The sequence below is a fragment of the Ochotona princeps genome, chromosome 5, assembly GCF_030435755.1.
Source record: "Ochotona princeps isolate mOchPri1 chromosome 5, mOchPri1.hap1, whole genome shotgun sequence".
NCBI classification, from domain to species: Eukaryota; Metazoa; Chordata; class Mammalia; order Lagomorpha; family Ochotonidae; genus Ochotona; species Ochotona princeps.
In genome coordinates, this window is record NC_080836.1 from 9,742,535 (window position 1) to 9,761,971 (window position 19,437).

Sequence of the window (19,437 nt, forward strand, 5' to 3'; positions counted from 1 at the left end):
CTCTTAACAGTTGTGGTGAGGATTGAATTTGAGAGGACATGGACATGAGGCAGTTCGATGGTGCTATGGGACAAGCTGTGGTTAAGGTGCCCAAGGTAACACTGTGGAACTGGGCAGGGACATGGCATTCTTGGCGCAGGTGGAGTTGAACATTGAAGCAGTATAGGCTTCCAGGAGGTGGAAGTGGAATAGGAGATAAAGTGGGTGGGCTATCTCAGGAAGAGGCGGGACCCCCTTCAGGAAGGAGGGTCCCTCTGGGCTACCCTTCCTTGTACCTGAACACATCCCAAGTGATCCTGCTGGACTTTGGTGGCCTCAGCTTAGCAGGAACAGAATTGTGTCCATGGTTCCTGGGCTGGTGGGGCAGGGAGAAGTCAAGGGAAGGCCATGGTTCCAACTTGTCATTTAAAGCACTGACTTCCTTCCAGCGGATTTTTCTGGCATTCTTTGCAACTGCCATACATATTTTTGGTCAACTTTTTAGGACCTTCTTCTGCATTATGGTAGACTCTTCGTTCTCAGGTATTCCAGTGTAGGACTTCCATGTGTTGGTAGCATGCCTTTCTGTTGTCTGAGAATGAGTTATTCAATGGGTTCATTTATTTTAATGGGCTCATTTCATCATTTTAAGTGAGGAAAATGAACTCAGCTCATTCACTTTCACCAGGTGGAATGAAGAAGAGGGCGACAGAATATAAGACCTTACTGTCTGATCAGACATCTTATGACTGCTGTTCTCCTGCTCATGGGTGGTATAACAGCGGGACTCCGACCCCTTCCTCACCTGCCTGACATCACACTTATAAGTTCTTTAACCTGAATACATAGTCCTATCTTGTTGTCATGAACCTACCTGCTTTAAAGATATATATTATTGGGCCTGGCGAGGTGGCCTAGTGGCTAAAGTCCTCACCTTGAACATGCTGGGATCCTCTATGGGCACCAGTTCTAATGCCGGCATGCTCCACTTCCCATCCAGCTCCCTGCCTGTGGCCTGGAAAAGCAGTCAAGGATGGCCCAAAGCCTTGGGTTCCTGCACCTGTGTGGGAGACCCGGAGGACGCGCCTGGCTTCTGGCCTCAGATTGGCGCAGAATTGGCCGTTGCGGTCACTTGGGGAGTGAATCATTGGACGGAAGATCTTCCTCTCTGTCTCCTCCTCTTTTTATGTCTGACTTAGCCATAAAAATAAATAAATCTTAAAAAAAGATATATATTATTAACAGTTTATATCTATCTCCAACCTCTTTTCTCATTTTAAATACGGTATTTCTTTGATAAAAGACAGAGTTACAGAGAGAGGGAGAGACAGACAGATAGAGAGATCTTCCATTTGTTGGTTCACTCTCCAAATGGCTAAAATGACTAGGGCTGGGCCCAGCTGAAGCCAGGAGCCTAGAAACCCTGCAGGGTCCAGGTGGGGGCACTAGGGGCCCAAGTACTTGGGCTGTCATCTATTGCTTTTCTAGAAGCATTAGCACAAAACTCAGTTGGAAGGAGAAACTGGGATTTCAGCCAGTACTCATCTGGAGATGCTGCCATGGCAGGCAGTGGCTTAAGCTGCTATACAACAGTACTGCCCCCAACCTACCTTCTTTTGTCTACCTCTCTCAGACTCCAGTTCCTGGGGATTTTGGGGGAAAAGTTAACCACTTACTGTTCTGAGCACCTTTGGAAAGAGCAGATTCACAGAGATGCCAGGATGGCTGTGAGGGGTGGAGCCTCATGTGTGTTTGAGGTATTTGTAGACATGCTAGACAGGGAAGAGACAAATCAGGGTTGGGGCTAGTAGCGGAGGGACCTCCTTATCATTGCTAAGCACCCGATGTTTGGATCAGCCAGTGGCTGACATTGGTGTTTCCCCAAATTGCTAATTAAACTTTTGAGGAAGCACAATAGACAAGGAAGGCTTCTTGTTTGTGAGTAACTTAAATGGGCCTCTCCACTTGTCTTGTTCCTAAAATTCCAGCACTGTGTATAGTGCGTAAAATTCCATGTACTATGTGTGGTGCTTGGAAGAAGAGCAGGGATCACAGAAATGTCAGCTCAGCATTCCTATCTTAGAAAGTCATGCTTTTGGAGGGTGCCACCGAAAACTTGTACTGTGTGTCATCAAAGTTACCCAGCAGCTGAATAGTTACCCACTGAATGGTCTAGTGAATTAGTGACGGATTGAAGGAACTAGCAGTTTTCAGGGGATCTGGATGTGATGACTCAGTGGCCCTAGCACAGGAGGCTATTTTCAGTCATTTTTCTTCATTGTCATGGTCATCACCACGGCCATCACTGTGGTCTTTACCTTTCCAAGGGTTTGTCACCATGATAGAATGAAACTAGCAGGGGGTAGAGGCGACTGAGAGGCTTCAGGCCCTGAGCCCTAGAGCTCTGGATGGTAAAAGGAAGTCATGTGCAAGTCTTGGCAATTGTAGGTGCTCAACATTTATAACTTCAGACTCTGTTCCACCATCCTGAAAATCTACCTTTGCGTGTCTGAACCTTTCCTCAATAGCCTTTGGGGGTTAAGTTAGTACTCTGCTTTGTAGAAGTTAAGCGAATGTCTGCTGTGTAACCCTTGGTGCAGGCTAGTAACTGGATAGAAAAATCATCTCCTGTTCAAATAATTGGATTCCATCTCGTAACACTCTACAAGGTTAATAAAGTGTTAAATACTCTTAAGAAGGTAATGAGAAAAACAGAAGATAAAGCTTGTCCTATTAAAATAAATAATGGAGTGTGGACATGCAGTCCACTTCATGTGACTCCATTCACTGGGTGTCGTGTGATGGCTTGTGGGAAGGCAGTTGATCTAAGAGCAGTGAAGACAAGGCCATGTCCTCCTGGAGCTGCTGACCTTGGTGTCCTCCACTGAGAGGAGGCATTTCAGTGAGAGTTGAGTTCAATTTTAGCAGCAACTGCAGTGAATGGCATGGTAACTAACCAGACCCTGCATTTCTCAACAGATTGTATGCCCATCCTAGTCATGCTGACAACAACAATAAAAAAGACTTTGATTGATTCCGTTTTCTGAGACTCCAGAAGATTCTGGATCAACTACTGTACTCTCTGCACAGATTTTAAGCAAAAGAGTATGCAGCATCCAGCCCTGAGAGTTTGAGCAGATAGAGGAAATAGGACAAGCAAGGTATGGGTGAGGCTCATGGAGGCAACATAATACATTCTGTTGCTTCAGAATATCAGGTATTGAACATCTGCAATTGCCTAGGTACCACTCTAGGGCTGATATCAGGACATACTACAGTGGATGAGACTAATCTTTTTTTTTTTTTTTTCATGGAGTTTAGAGTTTAGTGGCAGAACAACAAAGAATAAATAAATAAGATGCCAAAGAGAAAGTAAAATGATGGGAGAGCGAACAGGGACATGTAGTGGGCTGTATAATGTCTCTCCTGAAATGCCTACATGCCTACATCTTAAAACCTGGCAACATGTTCCTTTACATGGCAAGAAGGATGGCCAAGCAGGAGATTTGCCTTCCAGATTCAGGAGAAATCTAAAAGATGCCGCGACAGTTCTTCTAGGTGGGGAGGAGGTGGCAGGGTGGGCTAGTGGAGAAGGCATCAATGTGATGATAGAAGCAGAGGTGGAAGAGATTTGACCAGGAGCCAAAGTGTGCTAGAAGCCTCTAGAAGCTGGGGGAGTCCCAGAAAGACCCAAACACAACCTACCTTCACATGATCACTTTAGGACTTCTTTGGGCTTTCATTTCCAGAACTACCCAAGGCAGACAAGACTTATAAGGCATCAAAATTAACGGAAATGCTTACAACAGGAGGCAAAGCTGGTAGCCTTCCAGGTGCTCAGGCAGGGTAGAAGAACAGCTAAGTGAGCTGTGAATTAGAGGAGTCGGCTTGGTCCTGCGTGGTTCTTCAACAGGTCTACTGGGGGCTCTGTGTAACTCACCTATAATACGTTAAACATGCACAAACACGATATCCCTGTTAGAAAAAAGTGTAGAAGAGGTCAACAAACCAGTAGTGACAGAATGAAGAGCAGAGATTTCCAGGGCGAATGGAGTATGAGATGATGAAGAAGGTTGACCTTATTTTGCTTCCTCTCTTTTTTTTCTTTAATTTTTACAATAACATAGATTCAGCTCACTTGACAGTCACAGACGTAAGGCACCACTAGCGCTCATGTTCAACAAGTAAAAAATGGAAAGACCACTGTCCCATAGGAATGAAGACAAGGGCTATAAGGAATAATGAAGTCCTGAAGAGGTCAGTTTATTTATTTATTTATTTATTCATTGTATTCTAATTAGCTACCACATGTCAGAGAAAACATGTCATATTTGTCTTTTGGGGACTGCCTTATTTCACTAAGCATAATCATCTCCAGAAATGTAGTCATGAAATAAGTGAAAAAATTTTTTTTCTAAATTAGTAGATATTAACAATAGAAAGAAGCCTAAGACATCTCTTGGGGGTTCCGATTATGTTCACTCTCTCAGTCCCAGCACTGGCTTTCACAGGTGCATGCGGAGCTGAAAACAACTCAAACTGCGCCTGACACTGTTCCCTCAGCTGCTGAGAGAGGGCACTGAAATCGTCAGACGTGGGCCCGGCGGCGTGGCCTAGCGGCTAAAGTCCTCGCCTTGAAAGCCCCGGGATCCCATATGGGCGCCGGTTCTAATCCCGGCAGCTCCACTTCCCATCCAGCTCCCTGCTTGTGGCCTGGGAAAGCAGTTGAGGACGGCCCAATGCATTGGGACACTGCACCCGTGTGGGAGACCCAGAAGAGGTTCCAGGTTCCCGACTTCGGATCGGCGCGCACCGGCCCGTTGCGGCTCACTTGGGGAGTGAATCATTCGGACGGAAGATCTTCCTCTCTGTCTCTCCTCTTCTGTGTATATCTGGCTGTAATAAAATGAATAAATCTTTAAAAAAAAAAAAAAGAAATAGTCAGACGTTATTAGGATAGTTCTGCCAGTTTGGGTCTCACGCTATGCTTTTAATGTGTAATTGTTGAGGAATATTGTGTCTCAATTAATTGCCTATTTTCTCACTCTAAAATTATCTTCTTGATAGGGGCATGCTTTGCTATGGAATTCACGTTGTGTGACAGTAAAATAGCTATGCAGTTGTTTGGAGGTGTTTGTTTTTCCTCATTCTTTCTCTTTTAACTGATTTGTTTCTTTATACATGAAATGTACTTCCAGTAGTCAGCATAGATGTGGCTCTTGCTTTGCAATTCAGTGTGATAAGTTCTACTTTTTTGTTGGGTTACTTACGTATGTCCATGTAATCATGTAATAAATTATGATATGATTAAGTTTTTTATCACCTTTTCATTTATTCCATTGTTTCCTTTAACTTTTTTCTTTTTTATTTATGTTTTGTCAATTGAGGGCTGTAATGGATCTGCTGTATTTTCTTTGTTTTATTAGCTATAACTCTTTATTTTGTTATCACAGAAATCATTTTATAATTTACTTATTTTCTTTTTTTTAATTTACTTATTTTCAACAAAGTCTGTGTTCACATACAATAATATAGTTGATAAAAATTATATAATAGAATGTGCAAGAATAGCATCATGTAACAATCCACTAACCATGCCATAATCCACATCTTTAATTTCTAACAGTGCACTTCACAGGGTGCAGGTGTTTTGCCCAGCAGCTAAGGTACTGTGCCATACCTGTGTGCTTGGGTTTGGTATATCTGGCTCTGAACTCCAGACCCCAGCTTCCTGCCAGTTAGTGGTGATGATCCATGTGATTGGTCCTTGTGACCCATGTGGGAGACCTGAGTTAAGTTCCTGGCTCCTGGCTCCCTTTCTTAACCCCAACCCAGACCAGCCCTGTCCATTGGAGGTGTTTCTCTCTCTCTCTCTCTCTCTCTCTCTCTCTCTCTCTCTCTCTCTCTCTCCCCCCTCTCTCTGCCTCTCAAAAACAAAAAAACAAAGCCCACACAATATGGGGGAAATCAAGTTATAGTCAGGTTTGGCACCTTGACAGAGGCCATGCAGTTGCTCAATGTCAGGGCTTGGGTGGGAGATAGGAATGTTGTCCATCTTCCCCTGGCAGTAAAGGAAGCGGCTTGCTGGAGGGAGCTGGCCACAGTAGCCATCCAGGAAAGCGAAGACAAGGTCTTAGCTGAAGTGGAGGCATCAGGAACAGGTTGAGGGGATGACTTGGAGAGATTCTTCCCTGTCAGGGTCCTTTACAGCTTTAATGTCCAGTAGCTCTGATAGTGAGTGTTGATGTCACCGATCAAGTTGTATGTGCCTTAAAATGAGGTTTTGTGGTGCTTGTTAGCAGAATAAAAGCTCTAAGAAATTACGTAGTGAGAACTTCCAGAACTTCTGGAGAGTTGAATCTTAACAGGCTACACAACTGGCTATTCTTTTGAGGCAGTTTTATCTATTTATTTGTGCATTTAGGGTTTATTTATTTACCTTGCTTGAATGTTAGAGCTACACAGAGAGAGGGAGAGACAGAGAGGCAGAGATCTCCCATTTGCTCATTCACTCCTCAAAATGGCTGCAATGGCCAGAGTTAGGCCAGCTCCAAGCCAGGAGCGAGGAACCAGGAGCTTCTTCCAGGTCTCCCACATAACTGCAGGGGCTCAAATACTTGAGCCACCTTCTGTTGCCTTTCCAAGGCCATAAGCAGGGAGCTGGACTGGCAGTGGGGCAGCTAGGGCATGAACCAGTGCCAGATGCTGGCACTTAAGATGGAAGACTTGCTTGCTAAGCCACCAAATAATTTATCTATTTGAAAGAGAAAGAGAATGAGAAGGAGGAAATAGAGGAGGGAGGGAGAGGGGGATCCAATCCCATAGTCTGCTGGTTCATTCCCCCATTGCCAGCACTGAACTAGAGCTGAAGCTGCAAGCCAGCTCTCCCACACAGGTGGAAGGAATCCAATTACTTGAACCATCACCGCTGCCTTCCAGGGTCTGTCTTAGCAGAAAGCTGGCGTCAGGAGCCGGAACAGGGAATTGAACCCTGGGACTTTAATTTGGAGCAAGAGCGTCTTCAGTACTAGGCTGACTGCTCCAGAGCTGACTGTTCTTACAGCATGGCCCAGCTTTACACTGGAAATCTACTTCTAGGCTAGAGCGGGAGAGCTCAGAGGTGGCTTGGCTATAGATGGTGAAGTATGAGAACCATGATAGGGATTGGATGTAACAAATACAAAGTTTCCAGACTTGCACCTGCCACATAGTAGGTGTCCAGTAGAGGAGGGAGTTCTCTGCTTAGATGGGAAGGCTGTCAGTTCCAGACCTCTGATGCTATATAGAGTTGGATTCATGTCCTGTACTTCTTGATCCATGTGATCTCAGAGTGTCACTTCAGGAGGCTGCACCTCAGTTTCCTCAAACGCAAAATGAATAGAATTTTAAAAATCCCCTTTCATGGAATAGGAGGTTTATGAATTTTTTTAAAAAAATATGTGTTTATTTTTACTGGAAAAGCAGATCAGATCTATGGAGAGAAGGAGAGACAGAAAGATCTTCCACTCTCCGAATGACAGAAACAGCTAGAAGTGAACCCAGTCTGACGCCAAGAGCTTCTTCTGGATCTCCCATATGAGTGCATGGTCCCCAGGCTTTGGGCTATCTTTTCTTCTTTCCCAGGCCATAAGCAGGGAGCTGAATGGGAAGTAGAGCAGCTGGAACATGAATCAGCACCCATATGGGATCCTGGCGCTTGCAAGGGGAGGATTTAGCCATTGAGCCATTGTTCAGGACTCTCTGCAATCTGTGAATTTAGTAGGCAATCTGAGAGTAAAAAACAAAAACAAAAATAAAAAAACCAAAAGCTCCCGAGACTGGTAACCTAGATGCTGTTCATCCCCCCTTCCTGTCTGTGACTGAGGTAGGGTCGGACACACGTCTTGGCCATCAGAGGCTCATCCCAGGCACAGCAGCAGAGCCCTGGGAAAGCCACCTCCTAGTGCATCCAGGACATGTTCAGCCAAGCCCTGTGGGGCTCAGATGTACTCGGGGCCTCACTGCGCTTAGCAAGTTAATTGTTCATTAAGAGAAAGGGACATTGGCAGAGCTGGCTTGACACGCTGATAAAACAGAAGACGATTTTCAGCGTTTGATTTATGAACACCGCTCAGCTCCTTGCCGGCTTGCGTCAGTGCGGGTTGAGGTGATAAGCCCACGACCATCCCCGGGGCCTTGGTGATTGGCAGGGGGAGCACAGTTCCGAACAGAATACACAGCACCCTGTGGAAAGAGCTTCCTCACCCAGTGTCCTGAGAGCCCCCCTCCCCACGCCACTCAGGCTTCTTGTGTGAGGACAACGAACAGAATCAAAGTTAGAATGTTAATTATCATACAAATGAGGAGGAGACTCATCAACTCCTTTTTTATGACTTGCCTGGGTGTGGGAGCACTGTGGGTTCAGTTTTATGGCAAACCTTTGATTAATTGACACACAGCACGGAGGTCTAAGACTCCAGCTGCACGTTAATCTTTTCCTCTCCTCCCCTCTGTCGCCCCAAGGTTAGAAGTGGGGTGACAGTGAGATGGATGCTGCGAGGACACACACACTGACTCACGCAAACTCCAGCCAAGGAGCTGCCTCTCCACCACATGCCATTTGACTTCTCGTGTTTTTCTCTGTGCAGATGAGACTCTTCCACCCCAGTGCCTCAATTTTTGATGTGGGCTTGCGGCCAGCTGTCCTTGGTTGGGGCGGGGGAAGTGGATGGGGAGTCTTCTGAACAGATCGTCACCAGACTCTGGGCAGTCCTCCCAGTAGGGTCACCGCAGGCTCATCAATCAGAGGTTCATACCCATGGCCACATCCTCCCTTCCCTTCCCAGGGCCAAATTAAAACTTGGCAGGCTGAAGGATGCTTTTCTCAAGGTTAGTGCAGTCATCAATGGCTCCCAGCCTCACAAGCCTGGACTCACTCGAAACAGAATGAAGGGTCTGTCAGGGATACAAGCTGACCAGAGCCATCTGGGACAGAAAAAGCAGAAAGTCTCATTACTTGGTTTCTCCCAACACACGGGAGAGTTAGTCATCTGCAGGCCACCGTACCAGGGAGGGAGCCCATGGAGAGTCCGTGAGGGTAGTTTGTGTGTGTTGTAATGCAGGTGTCAAGTTAAAGGCATCCTCTAACAAGGTAGCTGGTGAAGCGGCCCAATGCTGTGCCCCAACCTCACGTCATAATCTGTTCTCAGACCTGACCCTTCCAGCAGCAAAAGGAAATTTTGAGTCACTGAATTTCTCAGCCAACCACACAGCTTCCAGCATAAAAACAACATATAAGTCCTCATAAGTGTGCCTGAGAGACAGAGAAAATGTTCCTGTTGGTTCAGTCCCCAGATGTCCACAATGACCAAAGATGGTCTGAGGTCAAAGCCAGGAGCTGGAGAAATCAGCGTAGGTCTCCCTCATGGGTGGGAGAAGTCTGACTGCTTGAGCCATCACTGTAGAGCCCAGGGTCTGCACTGGGAGGAAGTTAGTCAGGAGTCAGATCTGGGTGTCATACCTAGTTACTCCAGTGTGCGGTATAGACATCTCAACCAGTGTGTTAACACTAGGTTCAACAACCATTCCAGATATTAATTTCTAAATGCATATTTTGTGTCAAATAATCATTGGATATATATGTATGAAGAGAAAGAGGCAGTATGTGACATTTCCATACCTATATGCCATGTATAAGGATCAGATCGGGTTAACTGGTATAGCCATCTCCTCAAGCAATGGCTACTTATTCTACTATCTATCTTGGAAAGCATGAACATTAACCATGGTCAATCACAGTCACCCTACTGTGTTACACAGCATTAGAAGCTATTCAACCCCTACCCTTCCCACACCACTTCCATTTGGAGCACCTGTTACCATTGATGTGGGTCACATGGGTCACACATGTCTCCTGGGCCTGGTTCTCCTACCCTTTCCCACATAAGTTCGTTCTCAGTAAGTCCACTGGAATGAGCCTGTGGGAATGTTCATTGGCTCATGTCATCACCTGATGATTATCTCTCCCTGGGAATAGAAGTCAAAGTCTCCATGGTGACCCACAAGGACTGGAGAGCTTGCCTCTGGGCTTGTTTCCCACTGACATCCCTGTTAACTCCATCCTGCTTAATGCCATCGCTCATGCTTGGTGCAACCCTTGCTGGGAACGTTCTTTCCTCTGGCAGCCACAGGACCTGGTTTCCTTGCTTCATTTCAGGTTTTGCTCAAATACACCCTATGATGCTTAATTTTATGTGCTAAACAGCCATAGTGCTCAGATAATTGGTGAAAAACTATTGCAGATGTTTCTGCGAAGGTCTTTTTTTAAAAATTTCTTTTTAACATGAGACTCACACCTAAATCAGTGTGCTCTGAGGAAAGCAGATAAGGCTGGTGGGTCTCATGCAGTCAGCTGAAGGTCATTGGTACTTTGGGAGACACAAAATTAGACAATGTTCTTGATTTTGACATTTGTTTATAGGTGAAGATAAGATTTTCAGTACAATGAAATGGAGTCTAAATTGAAGTAGCTCTTAGTAAAGTTAAGAACATAGGAAAATAATCAAAATCAGATTTAAACATTAGAGTTGCTTGATTCTCATGTGAATGGAGTTGTAACTCTGTATTTAATAGTGTTTTACCAAGACACCCTAATTTCCCAACTCTCCTTTTTTTTAAAAAAAAAAACTGTATTTACTTGTATTAGAAAAGTAGATTTACAGAAAGAAAGAGTGAGGAAGAGATAGAGAATCTTACATCCGCTGGTTCACTCCCCAAATGGCCACAATGGCCAGAGTTGAGGATCCAGGAGCTTTTCCAGGTCTCCCATGTAGATGTAGAGACCTGAGAACATGAACTATCCTCTGCTGCTTGCCCAGTCCACAAGCAAAGAGCTGGTTTGGAGGTGGAACAGCTGGGACAAGAATCAATGCTCATATGGGTGGCTGGAACTTCAGGCAGAGGATTAGGCTGTTAAGCCAGTATGCTGGCTCCCAAGATTCCCAACTTCTTATATCCTTTCTTTTTAGCAAATTCTAGGGATGTTAGTGCTTCAGTAACTTACTGAGTGTCTATGGATTCTCAAGGTGAAGCGCGTTGCTTAGGATTGAGGCTGACTGTGTAGTTTTATCAGCCAGCCAAGTCTGTGGCCAGAAGTAGTTAAAAGGCTTAATGCATTGCAGTGAAGTAAAGTGAGAGGAAGTTACTGGTGTCTGAACCTGGGGTATCCTCTGGCCGACTTCTTCATCAGGTGTCCTGGGTGGCAGAGATATTCGAGGCATTCTCAGCCAACGGCATGCAGTTTGAAAACATCATCTTGGTAAACATCGTCCCAAAGAGTAAGGGCCCATTTGATCAGTTTCCCTCGTTCTGAAGAATGAAAAGGGAGAAAGGTGATGTTTCTACAGATGGTTAGAAATGCAATGTACTTTCACACTGATGGATAACGTTGCGTTTTATTTCACAGGTTTATTTATTTGAAAGGCAGAGTGACAGGGAAAGAGAAGGAAAGACGGAGATGGAAGAGATTCTTCTATCTGCTACTCACTCCTGCAAATGACTACTGCAACTGGAACTGGGCCACACTGAAGCCAGGAGCGCAGAACTCCATCCAGGGTCTCTTATGTGGGTCACAGGGGGTCAAAGCACTTGGGCCATTTTCTATGGTTTTCCCAGGTACATTAACAAGGAGCTGGTTGGAAGTGGAGCAGCCAGGACTCAAACTGGCACTCAGATATGGGATGCCAGCATTGTGGGTGATAGCTTAACCCATAAAATAGAGTAGGCTTAAGGGAAATGTGTACTTATTAACAATGTTACATTACTGTGCTAGCTTTTCTATACAGGAATACAGGCCAACAGTTCCCTCCAATGGGCTTTCTGGAAGCTTTCAAGGTGTGCCCATAACCAATGTGGTAATGTTGATGTGAGTGTAGCACTTGGTTGGATGTGTTTCTTAAGTGTGCTCAGCGTTCTGTGGTCTGTGTCTCTCACTCCACCCAGGCAGTCCCTTTCATTTCATCACTTGCTTAGTGCCCTGTGAAGCTGATCCCCACAAACTACCTGGATAATATTTCTCATTCAGTGTTGGGCCAAAGAAGGCCAGAACAGATGAGAGAGATGAAGGCGACTGAGATGAGCATACCACAGGCCTCTTGCCCGTTTGCTGCAATGTCCAACTCAGCTCCAGTCAGTCCCTCCACGAATGTGGGAAGAGCGTCTGAGTGTCAAGCAACAGTGATTCTGGAAAGATTTTGTAGAGATATCCTGGAGACAAAATGGATATGCTCTGATGCAGAGGAGTGTGGGAGAACCCCATAAAGTCTGTGGAAGAGCCATCATGGCTACACAGCAAACTGACATGCTGCGTGTAATGCCAGCACCCCCTGTCAAAGCACTGGTTCAAATCCTGCTGCTTACACTTCTGATCAGCTCCCTACTAGTGTGCCTGGGAAAGAAGCTGAGGATACCCCAAGTGTGTGGGCCCCTGGCACCCATGTGGGAGACACAGATGGAGCTCCAGTTTCCATCTCCTCACTTATGCCTGCATTAACCTTGAATAATTCTGGTCGTTGTGGCCATTTGTGGAGTGAACACATAGATGGAAGAGTTCTCTCTCTGTCTCTCTTCTCTCCTATGAACAGATCAAGTGAATGAAAATATGAATGCCTTACATGCCAGGATCCTTTGAAAACTTAATGGCTATTGCATGAGAAAAAAAAAACTATGTGAATTTCTCTCTCCCTCTCTCTCTCTGGCACCAACATAAACTTATCTTCTGACATTCTATTTTTCCTTGGATGCTTGGAAGTTGCTTTGTGTTGAGTTTGTTGTTCATCAGTCACGTGGGTCCCATACATGAGAGGTAGATGGTGGGTTCCCAGAGCATATGAAGACCAGAAAGCCCAAGGACGTGGCTTTGTCCTTGCTTTTTCTGCCTTTTCTGCTGAGCTCCTCCAAAGACACTGTCTCTATATTTTTCCAGGCTCAGGAAGGTCTTGGTATTGGGGGGAAGCCTTGCTTTGTGACCACTGAGAGATAGTGAGAGGTACAAGGACATCTTTTCAAAGCTTTTCCAAACTTAACTCACCCTGAGTCATCCTTCGCATTCCAAAGGATCCTGAGTACTTGGCCTTGGAAATCCTTTCAAGATCTAACAGCTCCAACATTTGGCATCTTTTCTAAGTAAAAGCCTTTAATTTAAAAACAAAATAAAACAAAATTTTGTGAGCTGTCCCATCATTAGCTTGTAAATGTTCTGCCACATGATTTTCAAAAAGCATATCAATCCAGTCTTTAGAATTTGTTTTAACAAGAAGATTGGTTCAGACAACCTCTCCCTGTTACTTGGGACCCATCCTTGCAGGGGCTGGCATTGTGTGATGCAGCAAGTTCAGCTGCCACTTGCAATGTTGCCTCCTGCAGGGGTGCTGGGTTAAGTCCCAGCTGCTCTCTTTCTGAGTCTGCTCCCTGAAAGCAGAGGAAGTTGACCCAAGTTCTTGGGTCTCTGCCACTGACATGGGAGACCCAGACAGAATTCCAAGCTCCTGGCATCGTTCTGTTGCAGCCTTGGCTGTTGCGGTTACTTGGGAAATGAACCAGCTTATAGACGATCTTTTTTCTCACTCTGCTTCTACTCTCTCTCTCTACGTAACTGCTTTTCAAGTAGAAGAAATCTTTAAAACAAGCTTTGAAGAGAATGGACAACCTGCTTGGGATAGGGACAGTTAGCAAGGCAGTGGAATTTAGGATAGTTATTGCGAACTATTGCTCAATTTCCTGTTCCTTGCTCTAGGGAGAGAATCTATAGAGAACCCTATAAGGGGCACAGAAGGGCATGCACCCAACAGAACGGCCTCCTCTCCAATAATGGAGAATTCTGTAGGAGATTCAGTGAAAAGGATCAGGTAGAGATAAAAATAACAATGAGATAACATCTCTACTTATAAATTAGAAAAATGTTTAAAAAAATTCATTCTACCCTGTGAAGAAAAACACTCTCATTTATTACCGTGGAGTATAGCCTGTTTGGGAAAACCTGACAGCATGAATGCAACCTTCAAGATAATTATACCTTTTGGCCTATAATTTAACTTCCAGGAAATTATCCTAAGTGAAATCTAAAATGCAAAAAGAGCACTATACTTAAGGATGCATTTACTGGGTAAGTGTTTACTTTCAGCTTATAATGGACCAGGTATTTTTCTAGGTGCTAGGAATGTGGCAGCGAATGAAGAACAAAAAATTAGCTACTAGGTGCTCCTTCTCGGTGGGGGCAGGTCAGCCAGCAGCCAAAGAGCAAACTGAGGAGATGGCATATTAATAAAGGTGCTTTCCGGCAGTCTGCTTCTGCCCGAAATGCCTGAGATCCTGATAGATTATTTTTGTTTTTCTTTTTTTAAAGATTTATTTAGGGAGGGGTTTGGGCCTTGGGGTTGGGGACAACTGCTGCTCCCTGCAGTGTGGCGGTTGTGGGCAGTGCATCTGCCGGGTTGGACCCAATGCTGGGGACAAACGCCAAAGACAATGCTGGAAAGCAGATGAACACCGGGGTTTTTAAGATATGTAGTTGCTGCCTGGGGACATCCATGACTAAGGCCAGTTTTAGTGTAGGTGAGAAGTGAATTTTGGGTGATTCCCAGTGACAGGTCATAAAAATTTCAGGCATGTGTGGGGACTAAGACCTAGTGGTTTGGAGGGAAGTATCCAGAAGATAATTTGGGTTAGACAGATTCACCAGCCCAATTAGGAATACGGAGATGGGCTGTTAGCATAGAGCATCACTGATCGCCACACACCAGCCCACACCAAAGCTATGGATGGGGGCCTCTTTGGCAGTGTTGGGTACCATTACCCGACTGGGTGGTAGGGTGGTGGAGTGGTTACATTTGGCAGGGTCAAGACACTATCCAGCACGTGAGATAATTTGGCCTGGGGTAGACTCTGTGGGGTTGTGTGGGCTCAACCCTGTGGAAATACAAGTTCCCCTGGTTAGCTCGCAAGCTGGAGTTGCGATGGACTAAGCTAGGTGTGACCATGCCACCTGCCATCACTCACAGGTAAAGGAACCCACAACAGTCAGGGCAGGTCAAGGCAGCAGCACCTGAATGTGCATCCTAAAACAGGATGTGGGGTGGGCCGGGCTGCCACTGGAAGGGGGTAGAATGGGCAGAGCTGAAGAAACCTTAACCCACAGAAAAAACAGACATCAGGTTCGAGCACAGGTCATGCCAAGTAGGCCCTTGCACCTACTGATCTGAATGAGCCAGGGACGCTAAGGGACTCTGAATAGGTTTCATTGCAATTGGAACTGCGAGATTGGCAGCAATCCAGAACTGATGAACTACCAAAATTGTTTGAGCAGGACCCTCGGAACGTGCCTCCCGTTGGGGATCTGGGATGGGTATGAGGTTGGGTGGGGCTTTTCCCTTTGTTTCTCCCCTAAACCCAGATACAGGGAAAAATGATAATATTAGTGTGGAAACAATGGTATTACCCACTTTCACCCTGTAGCCCTTGACCCTTTGTACCCTAATCGACTAAGTAAGATTATTAAAAAATAATTAAAAATAAATTTAAAAAAAGAGAAAAAAGATTTATTTATTTACTTCAAAGTCAGAGGTACAGAGAAGTCTGGGTGGAGGGAGTGGGAGGTCTTCTCTCTGCTGGCTATCCACATGGTCACAAAAATAAAGCAAAACAAACAAACAAGCAAACAAAATAAACCAGGACCCAGGAGCTTTTTCTAGGTTTCCCATGAGGGTGCAGAGGCCTAAGCACTTGAGCCATCTTCCACTGCTTTTTTATAGGGAGTTGGATAAAAACGGAAGCAGCCAGGACATAAACCAATGCCCATACGGGATGCCAGCATTACATGCAGTGGCTTTAGTGGCTGTGCTACAAAGCCATCCCCCGTGGCAACTTTCATTTTTAAAAAAGATTTATTTTTACTTAAACGGCAGATTCACAGGGAGAAAGAAGGAGAGATACAGAGGGTAATATCTTCCATCAGCTAGTTTACTCCCCAGATGACTGAATGGCCAGAGCTAAGCAAATCCAAAGCCAGGAGAGAGGTGCCTCCCTCAGATCTTGAGCCATCTCGTGCTGCTTTTTCAGGTCATAAGCAAGGAACTGGGTGAAGAATAAAGCAGCTGGGACACAGAGAGGTGCCTTCATGGGATACTGGCACCACAGGCAGAGGCCCAGCTGACATTGCCATGGCATTAACCCCAGCAGCTTACTTTTTAACAGCAGTTATAAATGAATGTGTGGCCAAAATATAGAAATCAGCTACTGAGGACTCTGAGGATTAACTGATGGGGTAGCAGGTAGATTAGGGAAGACAGAGAAGGTCTCTGTGTTGGATGAGAGTTTCCTAGGCTTTTCCTTTGTTCTTAGTTTTGATCCAAGGACAGGTCCAAAGGCATGGTCTATGCGGCTGTAGAGCAGTGGACATTTGTAAGACCTGCAAGAGGAATCTGCACCTCTGGACAAGAGGTGAGGCAAAAGGACCCCACAGAACCAGGCAAATTGGAGTGTATTAAAAATTTTATAAAATAGCTTTTTCTTTGAAAGGCAGAGTGTCAGAGAGAGATAGAGGAAGAGAAGGAGGGGAGAGAGAGAAATCATTTATCTGCTGGTTAACTCTCCAAATGACCTCAAGAGCTAGGGCTGGGTGAGACCAAACCAGGAGCTGAAAACATCATCTAGTCTCCCACAATGGTGGCAGGAACCCACGCTCTTAGGGTATCATCTGCTTCCCAGGCACGTTAGCAGGGAGCTGAACCAAAAGTGGAGCCTCCAGGGCTTGAGCCAGAGCTCAAATGGAATCTGGTGTCATGGGGATGGTTTAACTTGTTGTACCACAACTAACCTTGAGGGACTCATACAGGGGGTTGCTTCTCTGTTTTTTATATCTATATCTATATCTATATCTATATCTATATCTATATCTATATCTATATCTATATTTCTATTTTGGCCCAGCCCCAAGGCCAGTCCTCACTGTACAATATACAGCTGTGGAGTTGTCACTTGTGCTGGAGGACATACAAGGACACGGGGTCTGGGAAAAGAAGATTTTACAGAGCGCATGTAAGGGATCACAGATTCCCTTCCCCACATCCTCCTATATCTACACAGTGGCTGAGCGTGTAGACTAGCACAGGAAGCTAAAGAGTAGAGAAAGCTCTATTTTCTGGTCAGGAGAGCCAAGAAAAGGATGCTTTGAGTTGAGTAGAACTCTGAGGGAAGTCGCCACGAAGGATCCTGCTAGTTCACACAGAAATCACATCCAGATGAATCTAGCAAAGCTTTGAGAACTAGGTGCCATCAAGCCACAGACCCAGTTCCTACATCAAAGCTTGAGTGTCCCATGCAGGCAACCGGCAAGCTGTATAGCCAAGGCTGTGGACATAGAGCTGACACTGGGACTTCCTTCCCAGATGGAAGACAGAACTGGCACTCTATATGTAAATGGCCTGGTTGCTTGCCAAACAAATGGAAAACCAACTTTCTTCAGAGGGTTTTAACAGGACCTGGAGTTGCACAACCTCACAGTCGGAATTCTCAGAAAACATGGGCAATTTCCAAGAGAAAATGCCAGCTAGAGAAGCCAACTCTATATGAGCCACACAACCTGGGAAGCCACTACTGTGACATCAGTTCCCGAGGTGAAGGTGGATGCTCTTGAAGCAGATAAGAATAGAGGAATTCTCAGGGGAAAGATAGAAATGATGGAAACACCACCAAATGTGAATTTTAGGGCTGCAATATGCAAACTCTGGATTTTAACAAATTAGTGGCCAACTCAGCTGAATGCATATGAGATGAAGGGACAGAAGAACTCTAACGACAAGGAAGTAGAGAGAGAAGAAAATGAGCTGTTTCTCAGAAAGCTGCAGGAAGGCGTGAGGTGTCTTTAAACTGTTCAGGAAAAATTTGCTTGGTGAAATTTTGCACGGATTCCAAGGATTTTTTTTCACCAATAGAAGAATAACCCTTAATTTCGTTTTCCATATTTTTTTTTTAAAAAAGTATCCTTGTATGGATTGATCAAATGTAAACTCATACATTCAGGAATCTCCGTAAAATCCAAACAGGCTGAATTCGAAGACTACCATTCCCATGAGCTAATGGAGCAGGACCTCAACTGAAAATCAGATGCAAAAATTAACCCAGCATGGACTGTAGACCTCCATGTGCAAGTTAAAACTTAAGACTTTTAGAAGAAAACACAAGAAAACATATTCATAATCCTAGAACATTCAGAAGTGGTTTCTGAACATGGTAAAAAAAAAAACCCGCACAAACAACAAAAGCAAAAATAAATACTCTAGCATTATTGATATTAAAAAAACCTTGCTTTTCAGAGGACAGTATTAAAAAAGGGAAAAGATAATGCATAGAATCAGAAAAAGGATTTTCAAGTTATGTATCTGATATGATACTTGTATCAAGAATATGCAGAGAATAACTACAATTTAATATAGGAAAACTTATTTTTTTTTCAGAAATGGGAAAAAAAGATCCTAATAGCCATTTCTGCAAAGAAGATTCCAACTTCTCAACAAGTGTAAAACAAGCTGCCCAATAGTATCAGCCCTTAAGGAGATGCGAATCAAAACCACAAGGAGTTTCCACTTCATCTCCGCTGGGATGACTGGAATCTAGAGGACCAGAGCTAACAAGTTTTGGCAACGATGCAGAGAAGTTGGGACCTTCATGTGCTGTTGGGAGTGGAGAAAGGGCAGCTGCTTTGGAACACAGCCTGGCAGTTGCTCCAATGATTAAACAGAGTTCCCATATGATTCAGGTGTATCTCTCTTAGACGTATCCCAAGAGAAATGAAAGTGTACAGAAACACAAACTTGCACACAGATGATCTTAGCAGCATCACTCATCTGTAATAGCCTCAAACTGGAAATTATCCCAAAGCCCATGACTTGATGATGGATAAATAAAGTGCGATATGTCCACATGATAAAAAATGAAAAACAGATATATGCCTACAACATGGAAAAGGCTTCGAACTTTTGTGCTAAGTGAAAAAAAAAAGTCCACATAGTTTTTGAGGACCACATAATGTAGGGCTCCTTTTGTATGAAGTGTCCAGAATTGGCCAGTCAATGCAGGCTGAAGTTGATTAGTGGCTGCCTATGAGAGGAGAGAGAGGGAGACTTGAGGGAGAACCAGCCACAAGGAGCAAGGTTCCTCATGGAGTAATCAACGTGTTCTATAATTGACTACGATGATGGTTGCACAACTCTGTGAATATATTAAAGTCCATTGACTTATGGTAATTTGGTGAGTTGTAAGATATATCAATCGTATCTGTTAAAAAAAAAAGAGAGAGCACCATTCTCAGACACATTATAGTCAAATGGCTAAAAAAAATTGAGATCTTCAGTGCATCTTGGAGAAAAAAAATCGAACACATTGCTACTGGGGAACATTTTTTTTTAATTGGAAAAACAGATCAGA